The sequence below is a fragment of the Leptosomus discolor genome, chromosome 1, assembly GCF_034619465.1.
Source record: "Leptosomus discolor isolate bLepDis1 chromosome 1, bLepDis1.hap2, whole genome shotgun sequence".
In the NCBI taxonomy this organism is placed as follows: Eukaryota; Metazoa; Chordata; class Aves; order Leptosomiformes; family Leptosomidae; genus Leptosomus; species Leptosomus discolor.
Window position 1 is genome coordinate 55,680,251 of NC_141391.1, and position 12,286 is coordinate 55,692,536.

Sequence of the window (12,286 nt, forward strand, 5' to 3'; positions counted from 1 at the left end):
GAAATAATAGAATTTCAATTTTTTTCCCCTCCATTAAGCAAGAAAGCAGCAACTGATAGCAACTCAATAAAAATAAATCGAACTATTTCAATAAATTTTATTTACTATCTCTGTCTGATGTTAGAATAATTTGTATCTTATAATCTGACTCTTACTACTGGAAACAAAAACCATTGGCAAATGGTGTCTTAAAAAATATCTGAAGTTATAACATTTTCCATCACTCCTAGGCGCTCCTAACGATCTGTCACATATAATTACCCTAGAAAAGTAAGAGCTGAGTATTAATCAATAGCAGTAGACGGACAGAAGCCCAAATGGGAAAACAAAAGAAGAGGTTACTGTCTGACCCACTGGGTTTGTTTTTTTCTTTAAGTTAGAAGTATATTGTCAGAATGTTTGACTGATTTATCTTCCTTTTAAATGTGCAAAAGGACATTATTCTGAAAGTTTTAACACTTTTTTTCCACAGGGAGTTTTAGTAATACGATGAGAAGAATACACTGTCTGTGTGAAACTTTGAACTATGCTGGTGCAGACTAAAGAAACAGTTACTTTAATCTGAACCAAATTGACTTTGCTTATGAGAAGGTCATCCTTCCCTCATTCCGACAGTCTTCATTGTGCATACACAAGGATTCAGGCATTGAGACAGCTCTGGGAACTGACAGCACTGGGGCCAACAACAAGCTCTTTCTGTGTGGTGCTAGGTCTCTGCCAAAGTAGCTCCCTGATTTGGCAATGGTCATGCAAACACTAGTACCAGCAAAAGCAAAGTGATGGAAATCGTGGTGCAGTCAGAGGACAGACATTGCTTTTGGAGGAGAAAGTTAACCATGATTTTCTCACTAAATATACTAAAGAATAAATTTTTCATAATTCAGTTTAATACTTGCACAAAGCAAACTTCAGATTTAAGCTTCCAGAGTACACAGACTTAGCATAAATTAGGCCATACTGTACCCTATCTACTGCTCTGGGTGAGGATAACTGTATGTAATCCTTTGTCTCAGAAGTTGGTATCATCTGAAACAGCTCAGCTGTGAACATTGTTGCCCTAGACTCGAGATTTCACAAAGATTCTAGTCAAATGCCAAAGGCAAGCTAGACCCCTTTTAAGTTCAGTGAGTAGGTTGAATGAGACTATAGGTAAAGTATAGAAGGAAAGACCCTTTCCAAGCAGGTATTGCAGAAAGCTGTCTAGGATTTTAAACATTGGTTTGAATCCATGGATTAAGATTCGTACAGCTGACAATCCCAACAGCAGCCACCTTCCATAGCATCTGCTCCTCAAAAGTTATGTAGAATTTTGCTAATTTCATCTGTATGCTAGTAATCCAGATAATGCTCCAGCATCTGTCTTTCTTTTTTTTTTAAATGAGTCAGAGATGTTCCATACTTCCTAGAAACTGAAACAGGTCCCTAAATATGTATAGATATTACATGAGATCTTTAAAAACATATACAAGACATCGTGCATTTCAAGAATGATACATTCCCTGTTATGTCAGAGGTGACATAAGAAAAAAACGTTCTTCAAAGGGAATCTACAGGATGAAATTACCAGAAAGAATTTTTTTCAGAGGGAAAAAAGTAACTTTCTCATTGAATATCTGCATGATAACTATTCTAGTCCTAACTTAAAAGGTAAGATTTCTTAAAGAATAGTTCATAGAAGTAGTTTCTCCTCTACATATGGAGTAAAGAACCAATTCTTTAATTAATTAATTCAGTGTTGTGCAACTTTTTGCAGCAAGGTAATATCACTGTTGTTACCTTCCTTGCCCTTTACCTCATTCACTACCTCTTTTTAAAACAAGTGCTAAGTGAGTAGATAATGCTATTCTACAGCATTTTACATTTAAACTTAGCACAGATGGAAATGAGTTTAAAAGCTTCAAGGCAGTGGAGTATTATTTTCACAGCATCTAAGGGTCTGTCTTCATTAAAGAAATTTGCATATGAAAATATCTAACAAATTCAGTTGCCTTAGTGCAAAACCCAGTTTGTAACAGGTTATCAAGCATATGTTACGAACTAGTACTATTCTAAGTGAAACAGGGTGACTTTATTTAATGTGGCAGACATTATAACAACATTGCAAGCTAGCTCTTCCTTAATTTAACCTGCTGTAACTCTGCTGTATCTTTATTACAGCCATAATAAAAGTCCTCAAATGTATAGATCTTAGAGCAGTTACAGGGTGTTTTTAACAACACATACCAAGTCAGACTAGGGCTGTTCAGAGCAGACATTGAATGAAGTTAACTTCATCTAAATTTAGCATCTAAAACTTGTCAGTAGAGAGAAATGGTCCCTTTCTGATCAAATCTGACATAAATGCTTAATTTAGGATTACATTAATTACTTTTCAGATCTTCCTGGTTTTTCACAGTAATGATCAAAGAAGTCTGAGGTAGACAGTTTCGACAATGGATGACTACCTCTTAGAAATCTAGTTTAGCCAGATGAATCCCAACCACTACTCCCATCATCCATCTCTGATTTATAGTTAAATTTTAAATAATATAAATTTTTATAATTACCGATTAACAGTTTGGCATAATAATTCCCTGATCTAGTATTTCTAAGCAATGTAAATGCCAAAGGTAGTGGTGGCAAAGACAGTTTGATGCTTTTGTTATATGACTCACTAACTCCAGACGTAGAGAAAGGTGACAAAGTTTCAGTACTGATAGGAGAAGCCTGAGACTCACAAGTTATCCTACAGGGCTGATCTAGCAGCTGGAGATCACAAAGTGCAGCAGGTTTCCAGATACATTTCCCTTAGGCAACAAACAAAGAAAGGCTGCACTGTGAAAGCTGCACCATAGCTGGGTGTTTGTACCACCCTATATCCTGAAGAAAGCAGTCTCTTTCTGTCACAGGAGGAAGAAATGAGAGGCATGTAGTAGTTATATGTCTCAAACTTGCTCTCCAGTAACTTTACACCATGAGAAATATCCTCCAGATACATGCTACAGCACAGAGGCCATACGTATGACATACTTGTACTACTACAGCCTTGTAAGTTCATACAAAGGGCTTCACTGCTCTGCCTTAAATGTGCATCTTTCTTCACCATCAAGGGCAAGATTTTATTGAGGAGTACTTTGATGTTTACTTCCTACTGGCAGTAGCAAGAGCATAGCATTAACTCCTAATGGCAAGTAAGGTATTGCTAATGCATTACACTAGAGTTTTAAGGAGTTTCAGAAAGAAGTATTACATGAAGTACTGCCGACCAAACACCAACACCTTCTGCAGAAAATGCACCACTACAGCAATGTCACACCTGTCTCTTTCCATAACACATCAAAGATTTCATCACAGAGCTCAGCTCCAGTGTTGCCTGCACTTGCAGTACTTTGTTGCTGAACACCACAAACAGGCTCCAGAAGTCTGAATACACCACAGTAACTCATTATATTCAACAGTTTCCAAAACTGCCACTGTTCAAAGACAGGATTTTGTATTCTAACTAGCTAAGAGGGACTCTGGAGTTACATCTTTTTCCCTTCTTCCTGCAGTAATTTCCCTGCTTCATCAATGTCCACATTATCCTTCATTTTGTCCACAGAAAGACATCTAGATCTCCCTATGTTATTTATGCTTTACCCTGAGCAGCTCAGCCCCTCACTGGTCTTTTAACCTTCAGGGTTTTATCTCAAAGAAACCAGCTAGCAAACTCCTCTACTGCACTCTTGACTCACATATCTGCAGCTTTTATCTGCTTGCTATAGTGAAATCACCTAGCATTTTTTCTACTCGTTTCCTTGCTTGAGTCATCTTAAAATCTGTAGAGTCAACAGTCAGGTCCTCTTCATCTTTTTGCCATTTCAAAGGAAATGCCCACAGCTTTTTCACTATCAGTATCCACCAATGCCCAGCTGTCTTGATCTGTTTCTTAGCTTTCTGTATTTATTAGCCTCATGCACCACCCATTCCTCCTAATCAGATCCAAAAGGCAAACAATACCAGTTCAACAGAAGGTTTTTAGACACATCCTTTTCAAGAGGGCAAAAATACAGTGATGAGAAGTCTAGCCCTAAACCTGCACAATTTTCCTGATGCAAAGTATGTGACTAACTTACATAAATTTGCAGATATGTTGCCATAAACCTGCCATTTCAGCCACCTTTTGCTGCCGCCTCCGATTCTTTCTTGTGGCCATATTTCACAACTGGTTGATGTCCCTGGCTGCAGAGCTTATCCTCAATGTCCTCATGATCATGCCACCAGATCATCTCTTCAGTTAACAGAAGTGAGGGAAAAACATTTCTTTTGAATAATTCCTCAGGAATCCGTACCAGAAGTTTCAGGGGAAGATAAATGATTAAAAAACCTTCTGGGCTGATTTACTGCTCTGTCAGATTCTGCTGAAAAGAGTGATGGTGAAAATCTTCGAATAAAATATCAGTATTTATTTTTCTTTTTATAGAGAAAAAGATCAGACATGTATACAAACAAGAATATCTCAAGTGGGTTAGTATAGCTGAATTCAAATATTGTCTCAGTTAATTTATTTTTCAGTAGGTGCACACAATATTTTCTGAAAGCATACATATAAACATATAAGCTCGAGATTTCTGTATGCTGGTGAATTGCTATCATGAAACCTCTGAGTTTCTATTTAATGCTTTCAAGACAATACAATCTATCTTTTTATTATAGTATGCTAGAACACAAAAAGAATAGTCAGGATTAAAATGTATGGAAAAGGGGAAAACACAATATTACTATGTTTGACTGAGATGCCTGGAAACATGTCTACTTTAATGTCCTGCTTGTATCAACTGGTATAAGAAAGATACTACCTCTCCTGACAGATTAGTTCTTTCTGTATTATTTAATCATCACATCTCCAGCAACATTGTTATCTCTAATACATTGTACATCATTTTCCATATCAGTATTAATCACAGCTTGGAATATTATTTTTTCAATATTGTATTTTAAGTATCAGAACAGTCGATATGGAATTTTGAAGTCTTGATATGGAAAAGTAAAAGCCCCATTTCTTACAGTAATGTAAGTCAAAAATACTGATATACTTGGGAAATACTTATACAAGATACCTTCATATGAAAGACCATATGACCATTGGTTATAGATAACTATTTAAGTATTGTAGGTACTATACTGATGGTTCTATTTAACTGATTTACTTCTTCCAATTTTATACATATTTTCATCATTATTTGTTGTATCACATTTATCAATCCTCAAAACAAAATTCAAACAAAAAGAAAGAGTAATTTCTCTTTAAATACCTTCTGGAGACTGTCAGATTCAATGTTTAAAAGCACTGCAAACAGATTGACAATATTTCTTGCAATATATTGCCATCTAGAGGAAAAAATGTATGTTGCTGCAAAATAAATACGAGGATTTAGGTGTATTTATAATTCCTATGTTTTCCTGTGAAAAATGTACATTGTGTTTTCTAAGCAAAGTTATGTGTCATATTCACAAAATTGGCTGGATATAAATGCATAAGCTCAAAACATGCAATAAGCATATGCATGCATATGTTGAATTCTGTATGTGACCCAATCATACATATTTCAGCCAAACGAATGTTATTGGAATTTTCAGTCTGTTGCAACAAATAAAAGAAAAGGCTTTCTAAATAATTCACTTTGTGCATCCCAAACCTGTAACTGAATTTCTAATTAAGCCTAAGTAGCACTCTTTTCAGAGAGTGGTACTAACCATATTAGACTTACTGATTAGATGCACGGAAATAAGTGAGATTCACCGCAGGATAGCTGTGTGGCTACCTAGTTGATTGTAGCTGGAAATAAATGGGATATACAAGTCTAATATAAATAATTGAAAGTATTAGATATGAGTTCTTACTCTCAGGTAACATATAATAGAAATACACAGTACATAGTACTGAAGAAGTTTAAACACTGAATTCATTTGGACTATCAAGGCCTCAAAACTAGATTATGTATTCATACTGTATTAAGTACATTGCTGAATCAGGACCGCTATTTTCAATGTTGTTCTCTATCATAAATGTGACTACCCTAAGTATATTTAGGTAAGGACTAATGGTAAAAGAATTATTCTATTTCATTTACAATTCCTTTGTATTAAACGTTTCTAGTTATTGTTTTAAAAGATTGAAAAATACATTCAAGTATAAAAAAACATCATAAGAAAATAGCGAACTGAGTATAAAACACTTTAAACCAGTATGAGGTCAATTAGCGCAACCTAACTCACACATAGCAAACTCCATTGCAAATACTCTTTATCTGAGATTCCTGAAGCGCAGTTAAACACAGGCTGATCTGTATGTGAGAAGCAGTGCTCTTGCTTTTTCAAATATGCGGCAAAAAGTACAGGTATTAACTATCTCAAAGAAGCAATGTGATTTGCTTCTATATTAAAAAAAATAAATAAATAAAAAAATGAAGACACATGTAACTTCATGAGGTTCCACAAGGAGAAGTGGGAGACCCTACAACTGGGGAGGAACAACCCCCCACACCAGTACATGCTGGGGGTCAACCAGCTAGAAAGCAGCTTGGCATAAAAGGGCCTGGGGGTCCTGCTGGACACCAAGTTGAGCACGAGCAAGTGATGTGTCCCTGTGGCAAAGAGAGTTAATGGTATCCTGGGCTGCATCAGGAGGAGTGTTGCCAGCAGGTTGAGGCAGGTGATTCTTCCCCTTCAGTCAGCACTGGTGAGGCCACACCTGGAGTACTGGTCCAGTTCTGGGCTCCCCATTATGAGACATGGACGTCTTGGACAGAGTCCACCAGCGAAGGGCCACAAAGCTGATGATGAAGGGACTGGAGAATTTCTTCTATGAGGAGAGGCCGAGAGAGCTGGGAGTTTGGTCTGGAGAAGAGAAGGCTCAGGGGAAAACTCACCAATGTGTACAAATACCTGAAGGGAGGGTGCAAAGAGGACAGAACCAGGCTCTTTTCAGTCGTGCCCAGTGACAGGACCAGAGGCAATGGGCACATACCGAAACACAGGAGGTTCGCTGTGGACATCAGGAAACACTTTTTTACTGTGAAGGTGACTGAGCACTGGAATAGGTTGTCCAGAGAGGTTGTGGAGTGTCTCTTCCTGGAGATATTAAAAAACCATCTGGACACAGTCCTGGTAACCTTGCTGTAGGTGACCCTGCTTGAACAAGGGTGTTGAACAGGAAAGTGCACTTTTATAAATTGTTGATATTGATTTGTTATTTTGCCTACATGTGCTTTGGCATTGCTAGGAGTTAGCTTAAACATGCTCTGATAGCAGTTTTGAAAATGCTGGAATTGCCACATTTTGTGATTCTTCATAATTTTCCATAATAACATAACGTTATTTAGAAAACATCTCATATGCACATTTTATTTATTCCTGTGTTGTTATTATCATATAGAACTTACATTTGTATCTAAACTGAAGGGCAGTGCACTCATGATGTGGTCTGCATTCTTGATCCCCCACCCTCCAGACCAGGATGCCTGCTGGAAAGCATTTCCAACCAAGCAATTTATTTCAGTGGCATCCAGAAGGATGTTAGGAAGTTAGGGGTGGTGTACAATCAGCTCTTACTGTACATGTCATCAGTCCACTGAGACTTGTTAAAAACAACACAGGATTCGTTTTGGTTGCTTTAATTTGTACACATGTAGAGAAACATGAAGAAAATAAATGGTTCACATTTCAATACTGAGTGAATCTAAGATCAAAGACTGGCTAGTCTTGGTAATACCCATTAATTTAATACCACCGTTGTTTCATAAACACCAAATCACAGCTATTAAAAGCATCCCTTTGCGAAGTTTAAGTAATTGTTGCTTACAGACCGTATTCTGATAGTCAAACCCAAGTTTTTCAGAAGTTACTTTCAGCTGTAGTGACATGGCTGTTTGATCCTGAAACAGATGCTGTAACTGGCTCTGACTAGAATAGATAGAGAATTAATAGATAAAGAATTAATTCTGAAAATCAGGGTCCTGCCTAAAGGCAAGTGACCAAACATATGCAAAAAGATGATGATAAGCACAGGGTTTGAAAAACTGGTATGTAGACAAATTGAGCATTCCTGAAAGCAAAGATGTATCTAGGTTATTAGTGTGTATATACCACTATATATATATATATATGTATCACTGAAGCTATAAGAGAATAAGCGCAATGTAAGTTCCTTCACTTTGTTAAAACATCATCTCTAAACCTGTATCATTTCACAAGGTCTCCAAAGGCGCTTCTTACTTTCTCATCAGTCATTTTAGTGATTTGAAAGAATAAGAGACCTAGCATGGTTTTTAGATATAAAAATAAGCAAACTCATTATATTCCATATACCTCTTCTTTTGTTGTACCAAAACAAAGCATGGAGGTACTGTTTTCTTTTTTTTTTTTTTTTTTTAACTCAAGGCAGAATATAATAGTAATTAGCTATTTGATAATGAATAACTGGCTATCATCAGTGTGCCAGTGAAAGAACTGACAGACAAGAACTTCAAGTATTTTTCTAATAAAAACTGTCTTTCCAAGAGTCCCAAGTAATTCATGAAACCTTTTTCCCTCATAGTCCTACATACCACTACAAGCAATCTTCCTCTTCTTGCTGTCCCTGCATAATTTTATTCAAAGTGCTTCATGGCAACCTATATTTTGTTCCTTGGCTTCTCTTTTGTATCTTTCTCATGTTTCGTATGCCACCTTCTCTTTGTACTGTCACTCTTCCTCTGGGACTATATTTGCTGTAAAATTCCACCTGCACTGCATCTGTAATTGAGGACAGCCTGCTTCACACTTACTGGAAACAATTGACTGTAATAGCCATTTTTCCTAGTAGAAAACCAATTTCCTTCTTTGAATTGGGAAAAAAATGTGTCAGTTCAATCTGAAACTTTGTTTCAGTTCATTTGAAGACAATGCAAAAGTATCTGCTCTAGTAAAGGCACACAGGAGCGATCCTGCCACTTCTTCCGATACTACAACCAAGTTTAAAACAAAAGAAAACAAAACCCCAAAGCCTACATAAAACCATGTCACTCATGGTAATACTGAAGTATTGCCCATTTTCCAGCTATATTTTACTATTTTGCCACCTGTTATCATTATAAGCATGAGTACTGATTGCTTCAAAAAAATCCTCCAATTTTCATAGTCAACATGAAAGGGCAAAATAGAATATCTTCTAGATAGACAAATATATTTAAAATTACTGCTTATATTTTATTGGTGTTTTATTTAGTACTATGTTATTTTAATTGCAATTCTTAAATGAACAACGAAAAGCTGGTTTCAATACTAGAACTGAGCTCATTCTTACTGTTGCTTCCAAGTTAAATGACCTTTGTGCACACCATGAGAAGAACTGCAGGTCACGGAGGTCATCTTGAGTGAAAGAGAACACGGGACTAAATTACCTGTCTTAAAAAAATCGTGACAAGGTTGAAAGAAAAACAAACAAACAAAAATAAATAAATTTTTAAAAAAATCCAGATTAAAGGAGACCATACCTGAAATACCAGTTACCACCTTTCTTTCAATTAAGTTTTAACACTTCATGGAAGCTCTTGAGTCCTCAAGGAAAATCTAATTTGCCACTTGTAACAGTTTAATCTGACCCGGCCTTCTTTGTCCATAGCTATAGTATCTGAGAATCTGGCCCTATTTTAAAAGAAAATTCATTAAGTAGTATGGTAAATTAAATAATTAATATTCATTTTAGTGTTAACATAGCTAAAAACACTGAAGAATACCACCCTGTAAATTTTGTAGAAATAACCTTTGTACAGAAGCTATCCCAGATTGTTATCCAGCACTCAGATTGCATTTGCTGGGCAAACATCGGTAACCAGACTTCAGTAGCTTCTGCCCTTACTCATTTTTGGTCAAGCCTGAATTCAGAATGTGCCAGAATGAACTCCTCGTGTTGCACACCGCAGGTGGGGAGTGACACAGTCCTTCATGATTATGGTTCTGGGTGTCTAAGAAATTTATACAAATAAATGGGAGGAAATTAAGAAGTGCTCTGGCATTTGGGGTTTTTCTTAGTTTGTTACAGGTAGCTCCCAGAATACATACTTCTTCATGCCAAAATTCTGAAGTTTCAGGAGTATTAATATTTTACACATTCCTATATAATGCATATCATGCACAGCTCAGAGAAAGCATGCAATCTAAAAAGGTTTGAATGCACCGACAATAGAGCGGAGGGTACAGATCTTTCTTGTAATATACAACTGTAATATATGCTTCCTGTATATTCTTCAAAAATATTTTTTGCCTGAGAGAAATGAGCAAGGTCAAAATCAATCTTTAAGTTAAGGTTTGGACATAGCTGTCGTCCTATAAGACAGCTGCAGTAGCAGTTACACTTCCTAATACAACTGGAAAGCTTCAGGGAAATGATAAATGTCCCAGTCTTAAATAGAACATATTTCCTGGTTTGGAAAATAATCTACTTTTCTAATATTTTATTTCATTCCTAAGACGAGTGACACCAAACTTTTCCAAATTTTAAATTTACTGAAAATCTGGGAGAGAAGAAGCAGAATGAGAACTATTTCTAAAGTGAAACACTGATGCCCATGATTCCTGGAGAGTCAGCATGGTTCTGCTGTCCCGGAGCCACAGAGAAACTGGGATTGCAGCAAAAAGGTCGTTTTGTAGGGCTCCTCAACTGCTGTTTCAATTCTGGGTCAAACTTAAAAGTCCTGTTACTCAGGTTCCCAAATCAGTCCTGGTCTAAATAGTTGAGAAGCCACTTCCAAAATTGCCAAAGAGCAGGAGAAACCAAATTCTAACTGTTAGATACCCTGAAAAAAAAGAAGTTCCAAATTGCAGGACATCTGTTATGCAACTACTTAACAAAGCAAGTAAAATTTACTTTTATCTTGAGTATATTCAGATCAAGAGGTAGAACCACCCCCTTTTTTCTTCTGGTTTCCTGTTATTGTTGCTGCAGCTGTATATTTCTTCTTCCATTTCACTTTGTGCTTTCAATAAAGAGCAAAGTTGTGACTCGAGTTAAAATTGTGTTAAAATTGTGAATGTTGGTTTTGAATTACTTTACTACCCGAAGATCATTATCAAAGTGACTGTTTCTTCTTAAGAAAGGAGGTAAGAATATATCTGTTCTACCTACATCATGTTCAGATTCTTGAAGTTCCAAGAATCTCTCTTGGATTTGACAAATTGAATTTGGAGTGACTGATGAAAAAGCTGATGATAAAATACTTGTATCTTCTCAAAATATTTAAAACATCTTTCCTCAAAGTTTTCAGTTTGTTACTAGAGCAAGTTAAAGCTTCCTTCTCATGAGGATTCTTTCTGATCTTACTGTAAAACCATGAAAATGTGAGTAGGTTGCTAATATCCATAGGAGATTGCTATCATTTCCACTGCATTTTGCTGACAGTTTTTCTGGAAGATAAAAAAGTTAGTTCTAAAGCAAACAAAACATGCATATGTAATTTTTCTTGCAGTTTTTCAAGGAAAAAAAGCTACATTTCTTTCTAGACTGTTCTTTTTTTTAACATAATCTAGATAATTTCAAATACTTCAGTTTATAGTACAAACAACTACAATGGCCAAGAACTGAGAAACATTATTTTCTTCCTTCACAGCATTATTGAAAATACATCTCTCAGTTGTCACAGTTACAGTATACATCTGCAAGCACACACCCATGCGCAAATACACACGTACATTATACAAATGAGAACATTTTTCACATTAAAAGTTTAATCATTGTAGGAAAAGATTTCTTCGTTATACTTTTTCTTGTTTTGATTTTAGTTGGTGAGGGGAGGTTGTTTGGTTTGTTTTTTGTTGGGTTTTTTTTTGCTTTAATGTCTTCTTTAAATGTCATCATACCTGGAGCCTTTTGTTTACTGTTCTTAAATTAACTAGAAGTCATTTGCTGTAGAATGCTGTGGAATAAAATATTCCAGGTTCATGACTGGTTGAAAAAAATTTCAAAGGGAAATTAGTAGTACTTTTAAGGGAAAAAGTATTACTATGTATTTCCTCAGAGATCACAAACGTGGGATTTGGAAAAGCAGTAACATTTGGAGTCTAGAGTAAAAAACATACTGCCTCCTGTTTGGTTATGACTGAGCATTCAAAATCTTTTTTTTTTTTTCTTATTCCTTCAACATCTATGACTTTCTTTCCCTTCCAGTTTATTCATCCAAGGGGAAAAACACAACTCTTTTAAAGTGTAATTACAGCTTTGTCTCCTACTTCAAATGCTATCAGGCATAAGGTGACTCCCTCTAAAGAAGACAAACCCATTGATATCACA